Below are 23842 nucleotides of genomic sequence, written 5' to 3'. Positions count from 1 at the left end.
GACTATTTCCAGTGGTAAAGAGGTCATTGATAATCCATGACATGATGTCACAATAAAGATTTACAAAATATCACCACTGGACACTCCTTATTCAAATACCCATAAAAGTCAAGATTCTGGACAACTATCTATTTAATACTACAAAATATTTCAATCAAACTAAGGAGTATAATGGGATTGGCTAGTCATTCTTAACTGCACTGGAGGAAATATACAATGGAAATAATGCACCCAGGACCTCAAATTCCAAGCTCGAATGGTGTATAAGTTACTTGGGATGTTCTACATCTGCTGTGAAAGAAACCTTTATCTCTTGTAGCTGCAAAGATGAGATAAAAACTAAAACCACAGTCTCATTCTGAGAATGACTAAATTATAATTCAAATTGAATTTCAGCCTTACAGGTGTCTTCTGTTCAAATGAGGGCATTGACTGAGAAGAAACAGGATTCCGAAAATTGGAATAGAGACATATGGGAAGATCTTAGGGAAGCTGGGGACAGTGAACTCCTAAATTCTGCCGAGTGTTCTTTACCAGCAGAAGAGAGCATTCCATCACTAAGGAGGTTAACCTTGCTTTGCCTGCAGAAGTCATAATTACCTCTCCTGAAATAGTTGCCTTGAAAGACACTGTTGATCTCCCTCAGGACTCACCCCCACCATTCTTCTTTGTCTCTAGACCTGTAACTAGACTCAAGTCCCAGCAGGTCCCAGAAGATGAGATACAAATTGTGACTCAAGATAAAGTACACTATACATTGAAAAAATGGCATAATTTTCCCAAAGTATACAGACAGAAATTTGGGTCACACGTTTGTGAATGTATGTTAAAGGTGTTTAATAATAGTGGAAGGAATGTAAAGTTGAGTCAGGCTGGATTTATTCATATTGATCCACTAAGCAGAGATTCTGCTAGTTGGTCATCATGTCCCTAGGAAATAAAATAGATGAAAATCCACTAAATTCATTCTTGCTTTGTGTAAGTGGAAGAGTTCTAGGTTGACTAAACAGAAGTCTAATTTGGAACAAGAAAACAGAATCACATTAATTGATTCCAAGATTTGAGCCAATTTATAAACCCACAGCACCTTGAATGAAGGAGAGGCCCCTACCCTCTTCAGGAAAGACTCTACTCCACTGCCAAAAATCTGTGCCTTTTTACTAAAATAGACACTTATGCTAGCTAGGAGTTGGCTTTCTCTAAACACAATATTTCTGCGAAAATCATGGACTCACAGAGCGGCTTATTCATCACCATGATATTCCATATAACATGATTCTGATCAAGGAACTCATTTCACAGGAAATGAAGTATGCAGCAAAGGGCTCAGGCTCATAAAATTCACCATATTCCCTGTAATCCCGAAGCAGCTGGCTTGGATGAACAGTAAAATAGTCTCTTTAAGATTCAGATAGAGTCTTATTTACTGGCTGTATTTTTCAGGGCTGGACCAGTGTCTCAGTCAGCATCCAATATATGGTGCCAATTCTCCTGTAGCCAGGATTCACAGGTCCAGGGATCAAGGAGTAAAATAGGAGTAACATGACTCCCATTACTACCACTATTACTACTAGTGGCACACTAGCAAAATTTTTCCCTTCTATCCCCATGACTTTATGCTCTGCTGGTTTAGAAGTCTTAGTTCCAAAGAGTGGAATTCTTCTGCTGAGAGACACAACAATGATTCTACTGAAGCAGAAGTCAAGACTACCACGTGGCCACTTTGGACTCCGCATGCCTCTGAATCAACAAGCTAAGAAGAATGTTGCTTGCTGACTCGGCTGATTAATCTTGACTACCAAGGACATTGGATTTCTATAATACAAGGATAGTAAGAAAGCATATGTCTGGAATACAGAAGACCGTTCGGTGTGTGTCTTAGTACTACCATGCCCTGAGACAAGAGTCAATAGGAAACTACAGCATCCCAATTAAAGCGGGACTGCTAATGACCCACGCCCTTTAGAAATAAAGATTTGCATCACTTCCGCAGGCAAAGAACCCGACTAGCTGAGGTGCTTGCTGAAGGAAAAGGGAATACGGTAGTGAGAAAATATACTTAAAATATTAGCTATGTGACTGAAACCATGTGACCAATTGCAGAAAGTATGACTTTCATAGTTTTATTTCTTCCTATTTTGTTATGTAAATGTCTGTGTGTATGTATATCTCTGGCAAATATTATTGCTTTTTCCCTTTCTTACCCCCTATCATATAACATAAGATGTGTGAGTGACAGCCAACTCTACACCACTGTATTTAAGTTACAGGAAATCAAGGAAAAAAATGAACATTACCCAAGGACTTTGTATCTTATTCTGGAGAAAGACAGTATTTTCAGTTGCGTGCAGGATAGTTGCATTATGTTAGATAGAAGCATGTCTTTGTTGTTGTCTTCAAAATATTAAATATGATTTAAAGAGATGTGTATGGACACCAAGTTGACAAGCGATGGACTGTGATGGTCAGTTTTATGTGCTAACTTAGCTAGGTTATAGTCCCCACTTATTCAAACAAACACTAACCTGGCTTTACCTGACTAATACACGTGGGCAGAGAAAAAAGAAAACCAAGTACCCAAACTTTTCACTTTCCCTTCTGTAAAAGCATTAGTTTTCCAAAAGAAGGGTAATATACAATACTGATTAGTAGTAGGTGCTTTATACATAGTGCCTTATATAATCTTCACTGTGACCTATGAGGATGAGTAATCGGAACAAGAGGGTGAAACCTAACTTGAAGTCTTTCAAGTAATAAGTTCAAGGTCAGGATTTAAACTCAAGTTTTCCAACTCCAAAATGCAACCTTTTTCCACAGAGATCGTGGACTCCCCCACTATAACTGTAGATTCCATCAACATTTGGCCACAAGGTGTGATTCTATGCAGACTGCCCTAACCTTGGGTTCCAGTCTTGTCTTTTATGATTCCATATCTCATTGATAGCAAATAAAATTGTTTTCTATACCAAGTACTTTTTCAGTAATGTTAGATTTTTATTTTAATTTCTTTATTTATTTTAAAAATAAAACTCTTGCTGCAGGGAGCTGGCATCGTTTAAGGACGAAAAAGAATCAAAGCCACAGCCCAGCCACCCTTTCATTCCTTGGTTGTATAGTTGAGCAAATCACTTGAGTCCACTGAGCCTCTTTAAAAATTAACAATAATGAAAAAATAGTAATTTTAATTTTCACAATTTTTTACAATTTTTTTTTTTTTTTGAGAGAGTTTGTCTGTCGCGAGGTGAGTGCAGTGGACAATTTGGTCATGAAGTCCGCCTCCGGTTCGTTTTCCTGCCTCAGCCCTCCCAGTAGTGGGATACAGCGGCGCCAGCCCGGTAATTTTTTTTTTTTTTTTTTTGTTTTTTAGTAGAGACAGGTTTTATCGTGGTCTCGATGTCTGACCTCGTGATCCGCCCGCCTGCCTCCCAAAGTGTGGTTACAAGGTGGCACCAATACCATAATTGAAGCTAGTGTATAAATTTAAGAATTGAGTTTAATATTTATGTTTTCTACTGACATACTATAAACTGCTTGATGATGAGTTCTGTATCTGTCTGATTTTATGCAAAATAGTGGTACAATGAGTATGGGTTGATTTGGAGGAATAGTAGGGGTTGACTTGGATCAATATTAGGTTATAAACTATAGAAAGGTGGTGGTTATGTGTGGTTTTCATACTGATGTATCTCCACTATCCACTATTAGTTTGGCACACAATACAAATGAATGGCCATTGAAATGGCATAATTATGCAGTAGATTAATTTCCAGGGCTTTTCAGTGATGGATGCTGGGAAAGTAACTTTGCTATTTTGTCTACAACTTCCCATTTCCTCACTGTCCCTCTCAAGCTTCTGCATTTGTGTTCATTATTAAATGTGTGTCCCTTCCTTACTGCCCATCTTTTCCTTCCTCCTCCTCTTCAGAGTGTGCCATCAGAAGTTACCATGGTCACAAGACTATTGGTTAAAAAAGTTTGACCCTGTTGAGTCTGCTTTCCTTCCCATCCCCAGAGAATTCAGATATTAAGATCTATTCATTTTCTATCATCTAGGAGATGTGAAGATGACTTGCTGAGAAAGCGATACATATTTCACATTATTGTCATGTCAATTAAGTATCCATAACGAAATTCCATTACATACTTGCAAAATGAGTGGATGAGAGCCTTTAGTTTTTTAAGTCTCAGTTTTTTGCCTACTAAATTAAGTTTTAGTAGAAAATATTCAAAAAGGTTTAAAACAGTAAAGTTAAGTTGTAGTCCGGCACTTTTCTGATAACATTATTGTAAGAGGTATACAAGGACTTAGACACTTTGTCACTAGTAATTTTCAGTCACCTCTGTTCATGTCTGCTCTTTTCCAGTGCCTTCCACCTTATAGCTTGGTCTCTTGGGCAGCAAGGGATTGAGATAGAGCTATTCAGTGCATGGTACCTATGCTATGTTCCCCAGAACTCTTTTGCTGCCAACCTACTTTGGCCAAGATGGGAAGGGAGGGGAGGGGAGGGGAGAGGAGAGGAGAGAGAAATATTTAACTTTTATGAATAATGAATAAGTTCATTCGGTATTTAGTGGTAGAAGAAGAGATTTCCATAAAACTCTAAAATGCTAAGACATGAATTACTCATCCTAATATTCAAGCATTCAATATGCTTCTATGTTAAACTAATCATTTTGAAAAGGAGGAAGCAGGAAACAATGAGGCTTTGTATCAAATTAATTTGGGAATGGTGGTTCTTTTCCTTTCCAATTTTCTTAATATAAATACCCCATGACTCCTGGAATAGTTGGATAAGATCCCCCTCCCCATCAATAATTGCCTAATGAGGCGTGGAGCGCTCTTCTCTCTGTCTGCCAAGGACTCTTGGATAACAACGTGGGGTAGAGAATCACTGGCCCGGATGACTTGGTTCCTGGGAAATGAATCCAGGCTGTTGAGGCACTCATGGAACCAAAGAGAATGAAACATGAGTCTAAGAAGTTTAGATTTCACTCTGGAGAAAATCCGAGAACGGTTCTAGGAGCTTTTCACCATTCAGTCTCTAGGTTTGCCAAACAGAAGCTATGGGGTCCTCTTCTCTTGTACTAACAAGCTAGACCCCAAGCAGTGAAACTGCTGCTATAGAACAAAGGAGATCTCCAAACCCATTCTGTTCTAAATCCATAATCCTGATGGCTGAAGGCACCGAAGCTAGAGGCAGTGTCTTGTGGCTTAAACTTCAGTCGCTTTTCCCTGGCCCCAGGACACTTCCAGCAATGCTGCCGGCTTGCCGAGGGTCATGGCAATCAGATCCTCTTTCTGAATCTGAGTTTTCTCACCTATAAAAAGTGAGTAGTACCAGATACATAAATTATAGACCGTTACTATATGAAGGCTCTAATATTGGCCAAAGAAAGGCCTGAGGAATTATTTTTTCCCAGCGCATTTACTTTATCTGGGAGTGGAGTGGGTTGGGATGGAGGCTAGAAGTACCAGGATATTCCTCTGGCCTGACACCAGGGGGCAGCAGCTACTTGGGTAAAGGGAGGTCAACGAGCCATCCAAGGGATGGGTGACCTTAGTTCTTAAACCCTGAGGTAAAGAGACAGATCCAACAAAAATGGACTTTTTAAAAGAAACATAAAATCCTCAGAAGTCATGCCCCATTTCTAAAGAAACTATGGCTCCCAGGAGATCCTCAGAACATGAAAATCATTGGTGAAAGTATAGTATTTCTCCTGAAGGGTTTTCCTTAGATTTTCCTGGATAGGTTTTTGGTGAAAGCAGATTTATTTTTAACAAATGCACACACATGGCATCCTCTTTCTTGATGACAAGGATTTTTCATTTTTTCCAAAATGTGCCTGGCAGGCCCCGGAGCCAGAGAAACAAGACTGGGAAACCTGATGTTACACAATGCATTGCAAGTGATAGCCGAAGCTGGTCTGGTTTCCAGACACCTCCTGATTCAACAGGGATGTGTTGCATTAGCACTCAGAGTTTCTAACATAGTAGCAAATCTGCAACTTTACTCTATTTTTCCATCTCATTAGTAGGAAGGAAGGAAGGTAACTTTATAGCGGAGGACTCAGAGAATTCTAACAGAATTGCCAGCTCTTTTTTTTTTTTTTTTTTTCCTGTGTGGCTTTAAGCCTGGTGCTTGCAGCAGAAGAAACCCTTGAAATTCTTGAAGCTAGGAAGCTAAGGTTTCTGAAGGAATGAATATGCACGGCACACATAATCTACAATTTATCAGCCTGCTTCGCTGGTCATTATTGAGATTTGATTGTAATGCTTAGTGGCGTTAACATCCCTTCCACATCTCCCTAACAACATTTATGGTCAGTAATAATATTAGTTCAGTGCTTGAGCTGTGCTCTGAAGAATGAATCTGCTAGAGCTCATCTTGCCTCATTACTTCTAACAGGGCTCCTGTAGTCATGTCACACTCCGGTGACATGCCAGACAGAACGACATCTTTTAAATATTATCTCTGACATATTTCATTTGAAATGCTAGCCTTTCAATTAGTGCTATGCACCAGGAAGTGACAGATTCTGGAGGAAGCATTGCTTCTCTAGATGAACATAATGATAGTAGGGTGTCACAACAGTGTGGTGAGACCAGAGAAGATTCCCATGAACAAGTCCATGAAAGCCTCTTTGAACTTGTTTCCCCACCCCAGGTGGACATTGTTGGTGCTCTGTTTGGATGTCCTCATATCCCTCTTATGTGCACCAGTTCCCCCAGTTTCTGCTTGCTTTGCTACTAATGGCTGCCTTCTGCTCCCATGGGCACTGCACCTGCACAGAGCCTAACTCTCACAGGCACCCATAGCTAGTGACTGACTGGTGCAGAAGTACAAAAGCTTGGCTCCTCTGCCTTAAGGCTGGGCAAACTCGGGGGTATAATTTATGCTCCAGAGACCCCAGCAGAAGAAAGCTGAGGTTGGGGATTCACTTGAAATCACACTTTCGCTTGGCTTCCTCCTCCTCTTTTTTCTGCTTCCCACAATCCCTTATTGGCCTTTCCAGGGGATCCTTCCTTAATAAATCATTTGCCAGGAAGGTTTGGCTCAGGGTCCATTTTGGGGAGAAGATGCTATCAGATGCATCAGGCGGGATCTCGAATCTCCAGCTGTGTGCAAGCCTTGTAACCATTCTGCTTCTGTTCCCCTGCATCGGGAACATCTCCTAGCAGCACGAACTGTATATACTCCCAAAATACCCATCTCCCTCCTTCACCTCCACTCAAGGTATGAGCTGTTCCAGCAGCTTGGGCCTTTTATGCAAGACAGCTTAGAGGGAATCAACACTTTTTTTTTTTTTTTCTTTAAGAAAATGGGTCTGGCTCTGTCACCCAGGCTGGAGTGCAGTGAGCTCACAACTTTTTCAAACTCCTAAGCTCAAGCCTCTGCCTCCTGTGTAGCTGGGACTACAGGCATGCACCACCAAGCTTTCAACACATTTTTAATTGCTTACTACTGTCATTAGTATTTGTATTTCCATCGTATCTTCTCACCAACCACTTCACATGGTTTATTAGCAGATCCACTTTACAGTTAAAGAAACTGAAGTTCAGAAAGCTTATGAAAACTGAACAAATCCCACCCCCAAAAGATGTGTGGCTTTTAACCCAGGCTTTCAACTCCAAATCCACTGAGTTTTTCACATATTGTACTACAGTGGCCCCACTGGCAGCCAGGCCATGATGTTCCCAATTAAATATAAGTAATGTTTAGATAAGGTCACATCATGATCATGTTTGCAATATGACAGAGACAAGTTTAATCCACAACCACAATGACTAGACACCCTCTTGACTAATGTTGACTAACTAATGGGTTTTTTGTTTTTGTTTTTTTGCCAATGACAACCTTAGCTTCACTTTAATTTTTCTGCCTCCTAGATGAAATTTGCTCTAATTTCTTGACAGCATCTAATCTAGAGCAAGCCCCTGCTTCATTAATTTCTCCTTAAATTCATCCAAAGCCCTAACTCCATCAGTAGCCTTCCTTCAATTTCCCTTATGAGATTCTCCAAGGCTTCCTCTGAGTTCTATTCTCCCTTTTCTGCAGCAAACTAATAAACCTAACTTTGTTGACTTCAGGTATGACCCTGATGGTTTCATCATCCAGGTTTCATCAACCCCTCAAGTTGTTTTCCAAAATAATTTTGCGTAAGATCAACTATGCTGTTGACTAGCACCATGTTTTATGAAACGTTAGCCCCTATTCATTGTAAAATGTAAATATACTGACAAAACCTTTAAAAAAAACAGACTGCCAGTTAAACTACGTCAAAATACCTTTATGTTAGTCCTGAGCAATGCACAAATCAGTCACATCAACTTATCAGTTTATTTATTTTTACATATTTCAGAGGATGTGACTGTTTCTCCTGAGTTCAATTGCACTGGTTGACACAGGATAGATAATGTCTTTGCTTGTGCCTTGGTAACAAAACCTAGCTGCTTTACCTGTGAGTAACTTCCTTTCTTATTAACATAAAGCACTTGGTGTAGCTTTGCAAGAAAATGTGGAATTGCATTCATTCCTCCAACATCAAACATATGCTTCACTAATATCAAATTAATATCCCAAAGCCTTATCCTTCTGCATTTCTGCCTTCGAGATATTTTAAGGCCAAATTATTGATGGCAATTAAACAGAGCCCAGATAGTAACAACATTGCACATAAAACAAATGAAGTGGTAACCAAGTTTTTATAAGCACAGGTAATGCTGCTGGGTTCTGACTTTCACCTGATGCAAAGGGATAGTAAAGGGCACCATCCCATCCTGATTTTGCCAATAGTAAATTGTGGAAAAACATTCACCTTAGTATCAATGAAATATGTGAATGTGGCTGCAGTTAGTTATTTGAAATAGAATTTTTCTTCATATTACTTTACAAGTATAAAATAGAATAAACTTAGTAAAGGAGCGGAAACAAATAAAAATGGAATTAATCTTTCTCCCAACTAAAGGAAACATGAAAACACGTCGTTTTTCTTCTTTTGGAAAAAGAAAAAAATGCATTTACATTTAGAGAGACAAAATATTTCTAGGACCTACATCTAAATAGTAAGTTAGTAATACTCTCTACTGCTTTTCAATGCATATTTAATTATGTTACCTGAAAAAAAATATACTCCAAATAAATGATCTAATTCTGGTATTCCATGTACATGGATAGGTGAGAAAGGGAAATAGTCCATGTACATAGATAGGTGAGGAAGGGAGACAGTACGTTTGGATGGAATAGAGCTTCCTTTGATTCCATCTCATGCCAGGAGTCAACTGCTTATAAGAATTGTCCACCCTCATCCCAGCCCTAGTGACCCCTTCATTGTACCCAATACTGGTTGCCTAGTCATTACTTCTAAATGATGAAATCTTAGCATATGTGGGAGTAGGAATTGGTGCCCCACCCAAAACCTCGTTAATGGGCCATTTTACCCATCCCCCAGCTGCCATATTGATTGCTACTGGCTCAGAGTTATCCCCTACTTCAATTGACCTTGGACAACAGAAGTCACTTCACCTGTGGGCAGGCAGGGAGGGAGGTAAGTAGGTAAGCAGGGTATTCATCCACTCCCTGGGAATGGTCTGCAGCTCATGATTTCAGCCCCTGACATTAGGTACTGATTGGCTATCCTTGACCTCAAGGTGGGAATTACTCTGTGGTACAATTCATACTCCAGAAATCTCCCTGAGATCAGGCGTGAAGTTAGGCTCACCTACTTACTTAACCCATTTTCCTGCCTCACCCTACTGAATTCACATCCCTTGCCCATGTTTCCCCTTAAGAGAACCCCACTCTTACCCTCATCTCAGTAAATCACCTGCACGAGAATCCTCACCTCCAGCTCCAGGATCAAAGAAACTTAAACCAAGGAAGCTCTATCCCAAGGGTCTTTGCATTTTTATATTGAACCTGTTCCTTTCTCTGTCTCTCCATATGCAGTCAGCTCTACTCATAGAATCTAAATCAGAAAGACAAACCTGGCTTTGCCTTAGCTAAGTTACTTCTTCATCTGCTACCACTCCTGTCTCATGAAGGGAAGGGAAAGAAAACTTCAAGCTGCATCCTCTACCAACCACCCCAAAGAAAAGAAATAAAGAGATAGAGACTTCTCAGCCATTGCCCAGAGATAATTTCAGAGCTTACAGAGAAAACCTTAAGGAAAGTCGTTTTTAAAGCCCTGGACATTTGTCCATCCCCTTAGTAGGCTTCATTCTCATAAATGTGGTTTTAAAAGGTTTTCTTTGGATTCCATCATCTCTCCATCTATTATTGTCCTTTGTCCTGGGCCAGCTGTGCTGTGATTGGCAGATTTACCCGTGCAAAATTCAACTCCTGTTACAACTCTTTCCCTTTTCACCATGCTTATTTTTCCTAAATTCCTTCCTTTTCCACACTCACCCGTGATATGGATGGTTGCTTTTCATCTGGGCAGTTCTTCTGAAAACAAAGCCTTCAAAGGATGTAAATCAAAATGTCTCTATGTTGGAGAAAAAATAAAAAAGAAATATCTTTTTGAATCAAAGACCTAAAAATTTCTTGGCTGTAATATTTTTTAAATTCATGCTAATTTAATTTTTTCCCTCCCCCCCATACTTTATTTCCATCACAAAAACATTTTATTTTTTTTGCTGATGATTTAATTATCATTGTATCACAGTCCCTTAATAGATAGATGTTCACCTCAAATTACTGTTTAATTCCTTAAGGTTTTTACTCTTTAAATTCTTCCATTCTGTTCCTTTCACATAGTTTATGTAGGCATGTTTTTTTTTATATTCAGTTCCTGATTTATAGTTCTCAAACTCTTTTAGAAAACTTATATAAAATATAAATATAAAAAATAAAAGATTAGAAAAAAATTATCTAAAACCCACTGTTTTATGGAGTTTCCTTTGATCCCACTAGTCTGTCTTCTTTTTGATTTTATAAAGGACAGAGATTTTGGTAAGCTCTTAAAGTCTTAAATAAACAGAAGGGTGATCAATTAGTAAGTCATAATGAAATGATTGTCCCCGAACCCAGATTTGTTTGCACTGGGAATCATAGCCTCTTTCCAGTCTTCCTGCCATGTTTCTATGCCATTTCACTCCTCTTGCTTTCCCGCATATCCCCAATGTGTCAAAAGGGCACCAGGTGAGTCAAACAGGAGTCAATCAGGAGTCAAACATTTTCTGTAAAAGGCCACACAGTAAGAATTTTAGGCTTTGCTAGTCGTGTGGTCTCTGTCATGCTGCTCAACCCTGTGTTGGGGTACAAAAGCAGCTATAGACAATATGTAAACAAATGGTGCTGTTTGTATTCCAATAAAACTTTATTTACAAAAATAAGCCATAGGTTGGATTTAGACAATGGGCCATAGTTTGCTGACTCTTGAATTAAAAGATAAGAGGACTCTGATATCTAAAGATATACATATGTATATATATTTGGGCTGCTGTCATTACGAATAGAGATTTTAGAGGTACAAAGAGACACAGAAATGCAAAAGAAAGGTCTCGGCCGGGTGCGGTGGCTCACGCTTGTAATCCCAGCACTTTGGGAGGCCGAGGCAGGCAGATCACGAGGTCAGGAGATCAAGACCACGGTGAAACCCCGTCTCTACTAAAAATACAAAAAATTAGCCGGGCGTGGTGGTGGGTGCCCGTAGTCCCAGCTACTTGGAGAGGCTGAGGCAGGAGAATGGCGTGAACCTGGGAGGCGTAGCTTGCAGTGAGCCGAGATTGCGCCACTGCACTCCAGCCTGGGTGACAGAGCAAGACTCCGTCTCCAAAAAAAAAAAAAAAAAAAAAAGAAAGGTCTCAAAATTCATCCATTAATTTAATATTATTGTTTAAGGGAATTCTCTAAATGGAAGTAATTTTGTCTTTGTATATTTTCTTTTCTGTGGTCTGTTAATATTTGAGGCAAGATTTCTGTTTTAAAGAAAAGATTTGGTACATTCATACTAAGGTGAGAATGGCTAATTAATTTATTATCTTTCCCAAAGTCATTTGCAATGTAACATAGGCTAAGCCTGCTTTCTATAATCTAGGTCAGTGAATGGGGAGGGAACTAATATTTGTTTGGCATTTACTAGGTTCCAGTTCCTGAATGTCAATCGTGTCTTTTTTTTTTTTTTTTTTTTTTTTGAGACAGAGTCTTGCTCTGTCAAGCATGCTGGAGTGCAGTGGCACCATCTCAGCTCACTGCAACCTCTGCGTCTCGGATTCCAGCAATTCTCCTGCCTCAGCCCCACCAAGTAGCTGGGACTTACAGGCGTGCGCCACCACACCTGTCTAATTTTTTTGTATTTTCAGTAGAGATGAGGCTTCACCATGTTAGCCAGGCTGGTCTCGAACTCCTGACCTCAGGCAATCTGCCCGCCTCAGCCTCCCAAATTGCTGGGATTCCAGGCGTGAGCCACCGCACCCAGCCCATGTCATCTTTTTATTCCTCTCGGTAACCCTGTGAGATACAAAATACTATGATGTCAACTTTAAGGATGTGGAAACTGAGACTTAGAGTAATTGAGTAACTTGGTCAGAAACAACTAGTTGAAAAGTTGCAGAACTGAAGCTCAATCCTAATACTCTCTTTTTCCAAAATCTGTTCCATACCCTTCAATGGTCCTACCTTATTTTGCAGTGGATACAAAAGACCCTGAGGTCCCAGTCTCCTTGGAGAATCTGCTGCAAGCTACAGGTTAAAAAAAAAAAGAAAATTCCTATGAGTTTTGTACACAATTTCAGGAGCTTCACTGAAGTGTGCATGAAATATCAAAGGCTACACAAATCCCTCCAGGTCCCATTTCCAGAGATATATTTCTCCTGAGCATTTCTTTAGAAGCTTGGAATCACATCACATGCCAGCTGCCTATGGACCCTTAGACTCACCACTTCATTCCAGGTGGCCTTGAGATGCCAGATCAGCCCTGCAGTTATGTTCAGTGGAGAAAAGGAGAATGAGAGAGGGCAAATCACTTATAAAAATTAGCTTTTTTGAATGTTTTTGCATTTATTATGCATTTCCCATGTGCCAGGCAGTGGTTTCAAGTTTTAGATGCATGCCCAGGAGGTAGATATATGATTATCCCAGTTTATGGAGGAGGGTATTTTTTTAGTCTGTTCTCATGCTGCAATAAAGAAATACCTGAGACTGGGGAGACTGGGTAATTTATAAAGAAAAGAGTTTAAATTGACTCACAGTTCTGCATGGCTGGGGAGGCTTCAGGAAACTTACAATCATGGTGGAAGATGAAGCGAAAGCAGGCACCTTCCTCACAAGGTGAAAGGAGAGAGAGTGAGTGTAAGCAGAGGAAATGCCAGATGCTCATAAAACCATCAGATCTCCTGAGAACTCACTCACTATCACGAGAACAGCATGGGGGAAACCGTCCCCGTGATCCAATCATTTCCCACTGGGTCCTTCCTATGACACATGGGGATTATGGGGATTACAATTCAAGATGAGATTTGGGTGGGGACACAGCCAAACCATATCAGATATTATGGTACATTACAGAGGCAAGATAACTTGCCTTAAATCACACCCCTAGCAAAGAAAAGACCTAAACCAGGGAAGTTTATTCTCCGGGGCATCAGTTCTTATCCACCTTTACTGCCAGCAAGCCTTCCATAGACCTGTATGTGAAGACAGGTCTCTGTGTCCTACATAGAAACAACTGGAAACCTCTGTGTTGAATATTTATACTTTAAAGCACCTGGTATTTGTGCTATATACATTGTCGTCATTAAAAATGTGAAGGTAAATATTTATAAACAGCTGTTAAGGAAACTAGACTTCTGGGGAGAAATATTAAACTCAAATTGCTGTTTAGAGGTTCTCTTTTAAAAATTGAAATATGCAGACTGACTCTAAATATAAACCTTTTTCCTATTGTAATTCTTCCTTTCATAGCCCAGCTAAAAATCTGCTAGAATTCAGCAATAGGTCCCCAGGAAGATGACTGCTTTGAAAAAGTTCGGCTGAAATCAGATACTACTTCTCACCTACTACAATGGCTAAAGCAAACAAGACTAGCAATACCAATACTGTAATTGGACAAGATGTGGAGCAGCTGGAACTCTCAAATACTGCTGTGAAGGAATGATAAATGGTGCAAACCCTTTGCTAAATTGTTTGGCAGTTCCCAATAATGTTAAATTCGTTCACCTACCCTATGACCCATCAATTTCACTCCCAGGTATTTATCTAAGAGAACTGAAAAGATATATCCATCCAGATAAATCTAAAAGAATATTCATTACAACTTTACTCATAAGAGCCACAAACCAATAAGCAGCCCAAATGTCTATCAACAGATGAATGCATAAACAAATGGCGGTATAACCATATCATGGAATGTTACTCACCAATAAAATGAAACAAACTACATATAGATGCTCTCGATATATGTTCCTACATGGGTGATCTTCAAAAACATCATTCTGAGCAAACAAAGCCAGAAAATGACTACATACTGTGTAGTTTCATTAATATGACATTAGAAAATGCAAACTAATCTGTAATGACAGAAAGCAGATCCATCAGAGGTGTCCTTTGATGAGAGGAAGATTGAAACAAAAGGCACGAGGGAATCTGTTGCAGTGATGAACAAGTTCTTTTTTTTTTTTTAGAGACAGAGTCTTGTTCTGTCACCCAGGCTGGAGTGCAGTGGTGCAATCACGGCTCACTGCAACCTCCATCTCCCATGTTCAAGCGATTCTCCTGCCTCAGCTTCCCAAGCAGCTGGGACTACAGGCATGTGCCACCATACCCAGCTTATTTTTGTACTTTTTTTAGTAGAGATGGGGTTTCACTATATGTTGGTCAGGCTGGTCTTGAACTCCTGACCTCAGGTGATCCGCCTGCCTCGGCCTCCCAAAGTGCTGGGATTACAGGCGTGAGCCACTGTGCCCGGCCTAAGTTCTGTTTCTTGATGGGTGGTGGGTTCCATGGGTGTACATACTTGTCAAAATCCATAGATCAGTATACTTAAAAATCTGCATTTTATTGTATGTAAATTATACTTAAAAAGTAACAGTACTGGAAGAAACACAAAAACAGCTTTTCAATGAATGCCTATCTTTATCCTTGGGAGGCTCAGCTGTGGGCCTGGCTTCCTATGTCACAGCCTTCTCTGCATTGTTTACGGACCATGGCAGGTTCTTCTGCTGGCCCTCTCTGGTACTCAGAAGGGTTCAGGCAGGAAACAGATGCTTTTGAATACTTACTGCCCCACTTTTCCTGCTCTTTGAAGGATGCAAGAAGAAGGAGTCAATCTTTACATGCTTCCCAATTCCAAAAAGTAGCTAGGATGGCAACAATCTGTCTTGACTTCCTCTGTGTTTAGATCCTCGAACCCAGACCTGAGAAATGACTGTGAAATTCTGACCAAGACTCACTGTTTTGGCAGCTTCCATTTCCTTTATTTGCTCCCCATCCAAAATTCTCCTCCCTCTTAGGGATGTCTAATTTATACAGTTTGTCTAGCAGGTATGGTACTGGTTTAGGCTACATTTGGGAATTCCAGCTGGGGCTGGGAGGAAGTGAAAGAGGAGGACCGTTCCCAGAAGGTGCATAACAGGCATTTTCAGTGGGGGCTTTCCTTCTGCCACTGCAATAAGCCCCTCTGGAGTTCCTGCCTCCTCCCTAGGAAAGTGTAAGCAAGACAGAAGAAAAGGTCAACAACCACAACCTAGATAGTGAAAATGTCTCTGCCAATTTCGCTGGGGCCCTGCAGGGCGAGTAACCCTCCAACCCACTTAATGAATTTAGAGACACATTAGATTCATTTACATAACAATATTTTAAAGACCACATGATTGCTTTGGAAAATTGTCTTCTTTTTTTTCCTTCCTCAAACTGAACTGCAGAGTTACAAATACTCTCCCAGAGAGCCTCAGAGGAGGCAAACTTGGCAGAGGAGAGAACGGAGAAAAATCCATGCCTTGCAAATGCCAAGCGGAAGAACAATGCCGTTAGCCGGCCAGTTGATGCTTAACTGCGGGACTGGGGGCTCGGGCAGGGATCTTAAACATCATTTCGCGTGGGGAAACGGGCACTCTCCTCTCCCGGAAGACAAGGCTGCATGTAGGTTTATCTCGGCCTCCTGGAGGACCTGTAGTTTTTGGGAGAGCAGCTGCGAGGGGACAGAATGCTTCGCTGTGGTGGTTCCGCCGCGGGCTCCGCTGCCAGGAGGCCGGCGTGCGCGCAGCTCTGCGGCGGGGCAGGCTGCCAGGGCCCGGGGAGCAGCGGCAGTCTTCCTTGGAGGAGCACCTGTTCTTCCTCTCCCTGCGCCGGGAACGTGCCACCTTCCCCCACCCCATGCTGCTTTCCCCTGCGTGGCTCCATTTTGTCTTTCCTGATGGCAGATGCCCCCGCGGCCTTCCTCCCGAACACGTGCAGGGCGCTGGAGGAGGGGGCGGCCACGTCAGGCGCATCCCTTTTCCCAACACCCCAAGGTAGCAGCAGCAGCAAGTGCTGTGACATTATGACAAACACTCAGGTCCCCAGTGACTGCATGCGTCATACACTGTGTCTAACAGTCGCTGACATCTCATCAATCACGGCCTTGATTATGCTGCTGGGGTCCCTGGGCTCAACTTTGGGCTCTGAACAGAATTTACTGCAAACTGAACATCCTTATTTCCAATGTAGGCAAGCCTGTCTTGTTTATAATGGCATAATCCAGCTGGAAGATCACACTGGCACACTCAAATTGGCCCATCTTTTCTCTTGTCAATGTTGCAATTAGGTGCGCATCCGGCATCAGAAATTGCTGGGACCTTTTTCTCTCCTGCACTCTCCCACCGTTTATTACAACTGAAGGACACATTTTGTTGTCCCTGAGAGTGACGTATTTGAGGGAAGGCTGTGACTCAGTGTATGACAATTAAAGAGGAAAGGACATTGGTAATGATTAACCAGCTTGTCTACATGATGTGAGGCTGTTTGTCAACTAACAATCATTGAGCCAGTAGTCTGTGACCAGCCATGTGTGAGACTCTACTGGGAAACACAGGTAGGAAAAAAAATGATTGTTGCCCAGGAGAGCCTCAAAATCTAGTTGATAGGATAATTGTGCAAATGTTTACATAGGAAAATATTGACCACTCTTCTTTGCCTAGTAATAAAGACAGCCGAGAGCCTGACCACAGTGCATGGATCTTCTGTTTTCCCGGATTGGTTCACTCCCTTTTCCCAGAATACTCCCCTGTGTTTTCTTCCTTTAGAAATAGGCTGATGGCATTGTTCTAACTTGAGGCCCCACCCCTCATGTATTTCTCTAAATCAAGGTCAGCAAGCTTTTTATATACAAGATCAAATAGTAAATAGTTAAAACTTTGTGGACCAAGAGGCAAAATGGAGCAACTGATATTGCTAAAAGATTAATAACCTTTTTATACACTTTACATTTAAGAATGAAAAAAACACTCTTTAGTTTATACACCATACAGAAAAAGGTAGTGGGCTGGATTTGGCCCAAGGTGCATAATTTGCTGTTTCCTTATCTAAATCCTATTTGTCTTTTAAGATCCAGCTCAAACCCCAGGTGCTATGTGAAATATATTTGACACTCCCCATCCAAAATTCTCCTTGCTCTTAGGGATGCCTAATTTATACAATTTGTCTAGCAGGTAATCTTATACTTATTCACCATGTAGTATGGTAGGAGAAGGAAGAGTCTAAATTTTCAAATCAAACAGAATAATGTTCAAATTCTGATTTTTCAATTTACAGCTGAGTGGCATTCTGAAAACTACTTAAACTATTTGATTCTTGGTTTTCTTATATGTTCAGTTGGTAAAATGTCATATTAATAATTTATGCAGAACATTATTAAAAGAAAATACATCAAAAATGTTTATATCTATGTGTTAGGTGTTAGTTTTTAAAATTTCCTTACCTAGGACATCTCAAATTTTTGACATAAAACATACCTCCTTCACAGTACAAAGATTTAATTTATCTAATCCACAGGGCTATGTGCATGAAATAAAATGATATGTTTGAAATGTTGTAAAACCTTAGTAAATATTATATTTATCTCTTCACAAATTATTTCTATATCCTCACCAGGAAAATGTCTTGTGTTAGATATTAAATTACATTTTTGATAAGGACAAATATACATCATACACTTTAAGTCCTCCACAATGCTTAATTAAGACCTGGTATTTGGCAGGTGGTAAGAATTATTTGCTATTAATTTAAACGATATCCAAAATGCTTTTATAATAAAACTTTTCAAAAGAATGTTATCTGTTTATTTCTATCTGATTGCCCTACTCCTCCATCTAATTCAATCTGTCTTCTCTCCCCAATACTCAATCAACTTCCATGTCTCTAAATCCGGTGAACATACTTCAGGGCTCATCTTACTTAACTTTTCATCAGCACTGGATTCAAACATTCCCTTTTTTTGGACACCTGATCCCTTTGAATTTCATGACTGATAGATATGCTTCTTCCTAATTCTCTTCTGTCTCCATTCCTATCTCATTTGCATGACCACCCTCATTTGGAAACAATTCACCATCAGCATTTCTAAAGACACAGTCGTTGCTGTTGTCTCTCCATGCTTTCCATCCATGCCTGTGGTTTCAGATAAGACCTACACACAGATTAATCACTAAATTTAATCTCTGGCCAAGAATTCTTCTGTAAGGTCTAGCTCACTCATGTCACTCAAAGACCCCTGAAAGTCAACATAAGCAAGACTAAATCCAGGATCATGGTAACCACTCATCTCCATCACCCATTAGTTTTTCTTCGGAGTTTTCTATCTCAAAAAAAGGTGTTCCCATTCTTCCCCTTAAACATGCCAGAAACCTGGGAATTATTCTGAACACCTCCCTCTTCCTCATCCCAACGGGTAATCACCAAACTCTGCAGACTCTTAAATAACTCTTGAATTCCTTCCACTCCTTTTTTTTCATGGTCAATGCCACCACCACAGATCTGATGCCTACAAACTGTGCTAGCTTATCTTCACTTCCTCTGAACCTCCCTGATCTGTCCTCTACTCCACAGACTGATGTTCTCACAATGCAAAAATCCAAATTGGATCACATGACCTTCACACTTATGAACTCCTACTTACCCTTTGTATCAATTCGTGTCAATCCTGAGGGACATCTCCCCTTAACTCCAGCTTTTACAGCCTAATCTCAAACTGGTCCATCCTTCTTCTGAGTTGTTGTTTCAGCATGTAATTAATCACTCAGCAGGCTGATTATTTGGTATTTTATCTCTCCTGCTAGGATCTTTGAGAGCATCTAATTGTGCCTGAGTCTACCGATGCTTGAAACTCAAATGTGGCATGGTGATTGGCAAATACCCACTCAATCAACATTTGTGCCATGAGTAAATGGATGGACACATTGGAAAGGATGGCTGGAAGAGTTTGACCACCAAAACTCTCTGGTTTATATGAAGGGTCAACCATTAACCAGTTTTTTAAGTTGGAGTATTAATGTTTCTCTTTTTTTTTTTTTTTTTTTTTTGAGACGGAGTCTCACTGTGTCACCCAGGCTGGAGTGCAGTGGTGCAATCTCGGCTCACTGCAAGCTCCGCCTCCCGGGTTCACACTATTCTCCTGCCTCAGCCTCTCCGAGTAGCTGGGACTACAGGCGCCCGCCACCACACCTGGCTAATTTTTTGTATTTTTAGTAGAGACGGGGTTTCACCGTGGTCTCGATCTCCTGACCTCGTGATCTGCCCGCCTCGGCCTCCCAAAGTGCTGGGATTACAAGCGTGAGCCACCGCGCCCGGCCTAATGTTTTTCTTTCAACAATGGATTATTTTGGGACTTCTAACCTTCATTCATCCATTCACAGAGTGTCTAAATGTTTGTTTGCAGATCATTTGGCCTATTATGTTATACGGTCAGTCCCTTTGGTTGTAAGATGCAGAGACCCATCCAGGTGAACCCAAGTAATCAAAATTGATTATAAAAATAACATGGAAATAAAGAACATAAAGCTTTTAGGAGTTTCTATCAAACCGGTTTACAAAATAACTGGGCCTCATGGGCACCAGAAGTTAAGGGCTATTTGGCATTAGATTATCTCACACTCTTTCATTTATGTGAGACAGGTGCTATCTGAGACCTGATGCTCTGAAGGTGACTTCTGCTCTAGTTACCAGTTGATTGTTCCAGCTATGTCCCTTGGCTGACATGCTTATTTATGAGACAGAATCTGATCATCCCAGATGGCAAACAGTTGGCCTGTTCAGATAGCCATCACTCAGCCAAAGAACTGCGGCCATTGAATCAAGTCTGTATAAGCCAAAGGGAAAAAGAAAGGAAACACAGGTATCAAACTGGCCTCCGCTTCCATAGAGACACCTTGGGACTACTTCCCCCAGAAGTAGTCCTTGCTTGCAGGGCTTCACTGAGACCTCTTCTTGGAAGCCAGAACATCTAACTCCAACACGCTTTTGATGTTGAATGCTAGATTCACACTTGTACCCTCCCCCAGAGAACTGCCCTTAGCTATTAGAAGTGAATTTCTTTGGAATGGTTAACAGCACGAGGCCCTTAATTCTGCATTTGGAAAACTAGTATCTCACAAAAACAAGAAGACAAGTCACAGATGGGGAGAAAAAAATTTGTAAATGACATAACTGGTAAAGGACCATTATCCCAAATATACAACAAACTCTTAAAGTTCAATAATAAAAAAAATGAACAACTTAATGAAAAAAAAATGGGCAAAAGATCTGAACACACATCTCACCAAAGAATGTCTACAGAGGGCAAATAAGAATATAAAATGTTCAACATCATGTGTCAGTACAGATTGTAAACTAAAACAACAATGAGATATACCACTACATACCTATTAGAACGGCTAAAATCCAAAATGCTAACGTCATACGCTAGTGAGGATGTAAAGCAACAGGAACTCTCATTTCTTGCTGATGGAAATGCAAAATGGCACAGCCATTTTGGAAGACAATTTGGCAGTTTCTTACAAAACTAAACATAGCCTTACCATAAGATCCAGCAATCACGCTCCATGGTATTTATCCAAATGAACTGAAAACTTACGTGCACACAAAAACCTGCAGATAGCTGTTTATAGCAGGTTTATTCATAATTGCCAAAACTTGCAAACAACCAAAATGTCCTTCAGTAGGTGAATAGGTAAATAAACTATGGTACATCCACACATGGAATATTATTCAGTGCTAAGAAGAAACAAGCTACCAAGCCATGAAAAGATATGAAGGAAACTTAAATGCATATTACTAACTGAAAAAGCCAATCTGAAAAGGCTACACACTATTTTTCTAACCATATGACATTCCTGGAAAGGACAAAACTATAAAAACAGTGAAAAGATCAGTGGTTGCCAGGGGTTGGGGAAAGAGAGAAATGAATAGCGCTCAAACGACTTTTAGAGCAGAGAAAATATTCTGACTTTATAATGGTAGATACATGCCAGTGTGAACCCTAATGTAATCTATCAACTTTAGATGACAATGATGTGTTAATGTAGAGTCATCGATTGTAACAAAAGTACCACTGTGGTGTAGGATGTTGACAGTTGGGGAGGTTGTGCATGTGTGTACAGGGGTGTACATAGGAACTTTCTGTACTTTTTGTTCAATTTTGCTGTGAATCTAAAACTTCTCTTAAAAAAATAAAATCTATTAAGTAAAAACTCTAAGGCCATTCATTCTGGTGGGATCAGGCCAGGGTTAGACTTCACAGGAACCAACATCTTTTGTTTAGCTTTTTCACCTGCCTTATCCTAGCTCCCCCACTCATTTCCCTGAGGTCATTCTCTCAATAAATCACCCGAGAAAAAACACCTATCTCAGGCTCTACTTCTAAGGAATCAACCTCAGACAGAGCTGCAGGCCTGGGGTACATTATTGCTGACCTGTTTAAAGCTTTTCTTCTACTTGAAGTAGTGGACCATGGCAGAGTGATTTTGATGGAAGAAGAGAGAGCAACAGACATCAGGAATATAGAAAAAACAGAAAAAAAAAATGGGCCTGGAGAGAGTTGAAAGGAAATCTCATCCGTGTTACCACCTATTTTGAAGATTTGTCTGGGTGCCAGCTTCTAATTCTTTGGGAGGGAAATGAAATACTCTCAGTTCCTTTCACTCATTGTGTTAGTTTCCTGGGGCTGCTCTAACAAATTAGCAGAAACTAGGTGGCTTAAAGAATAGATATTTATTGTCTCATAGTTTTGGAGGCCAGAAGTCCAAAATCATAGCTTGGCAAATCCACACTCTCTCTGGAGGCTCTACAAGAGAATCCTTCCTTGTCTCTTCCAGCTTCTTGTGGCTGTGGAAATCCTTGGCTTGTGGCCACATCACTCCAATCTTCACCTCTGTTTTCATGTGACCTCTTCTGTGTCTGTCTTCTCCTCCATGTGTCTCATACAAGGATCTTTCTCACTGAATTTAAGCTTCACCCAGATAATCCAGGATGATCTCATTTTTTAAGATCCTTAATTACATCTGGAAGACTCTTATTCCAAATAAGGTCACATTCACAGTTTCCGGGATTAGAAGGGAGACATATCTTTTGAAGGATCATCATTCAGCCCACCACACTCACCGAATTCTTTTTGCCCCGCTATTGGTTTGTTTTTTTTGTTTTGTTTTGTTTTGTTTTGTTTTTGAGATGGAGTCTCGCTCTGTCACCTAGGCTGGAGTGCAGCGGCATAATCTCGGCTCACTGCAACCTCCGCCTCCTGAGTTCACGCCATTCTCCTGCCTCAGCCTCCCCAGTAGCTGGGATTACAGGCGCCCAACACCATGCCCGGCTAATTTTTGTATTTTTAGTAGAGACAGGGTTTCTCCATTTTGGCCAGGCTGGTCTCGAATTCCTGACCTCAGGTGATCCACCCACCTCAGCCTCCCAAAGCGCTGGGATTACAAGGCCTAGGTCCAGCCTTGCCCCAGAATTCTATATGATAAAATTTCTTATGCTTACATATTGATGTATGGTCTTCACAGTTCTTTCAACTAAATAGCCTATTAATTACCATAGTAAATAAACATAAGAGTACTCACTGTCTAATACCTTTTTCCTATGCCCAGACATAACCTGCGAGATGTTATTATTTCTATTGCACAGTCGAGGAAACTGGGTCTTGGGTGAGCTTTAATTTTTCAGCCTTGGTATTTCAAACTTGGTATCTTCACTGTGCTTCTCTCTCCAGTGATAATTAGAAGTAGAAGGGGCTCCAGCAGGAAGAAACTTACCGTGATCTTTGGGTAACCATTTTAAGTATAAGGCAAATAGTAATATTCATAGGAGCAGAACAGAGTAAAAAGAGTTCAGGTCGGTATGCAAGTGCCCTCATTTGTCTTGTAAAGTAGTACGGTGGGATGAGAAGGAGCTTTGAGCCTTGCAGTGATAACTGGGATCCTCACTGTTCTTTTACCAGCTTCCAGAACTTAAGCAAGTTGCAAATGTTTTCTAAGGCTGATTTCTAACCCATTAAATTAGGATGTCCCCAGTTTGCTCACATGGCTGTTGAAAGAGTAATTGAATTAAGAGTAAAATCACGCTCACCTGGCTCAATACATATTAATGTCCACATAACTCATTATGTACCTGCAGACCACAACCAGGAAGGCACCTAGGATAGCTTTATATCTCTCTACTTATTAATTATTTTCAAAGATCTCTCACCTACTCCTCCAGGCTGGCTCTCTCCTCTATCACACAGCTGGGAGAGAAAAGTCAGGTATCATGAGTATTATAAATGTTCTCATCTCATCTCAATTGATGCTTCCTAATTTATATTAAGTTCTTTTCTTCAGTTACCCCAAAAGCACCCATTTTTAAAAGATTATGAGCCAATATGAATTAAAGAATAC

The sequence above is a fragment of the Hylobates moloch genome, unplaced genomic scaffold (genome assembly GCF_009828535.3).
Source record: "Hylobates moloch isolate HMO894 unplaced genomic scaffold, HMol_V3 SCAFFOLD_21, whole genome shotgun sequence".
NCBI lineage: Eukaryota > Metazoa > Chordata > Mammalia > Primates > Hylobatidae > Hylobates > Hylobates moloch.
The sequence above is the reverse complement of the archived record's forward strand: the minus strand, read 5'-3'. Positions refer to the sequence as shown.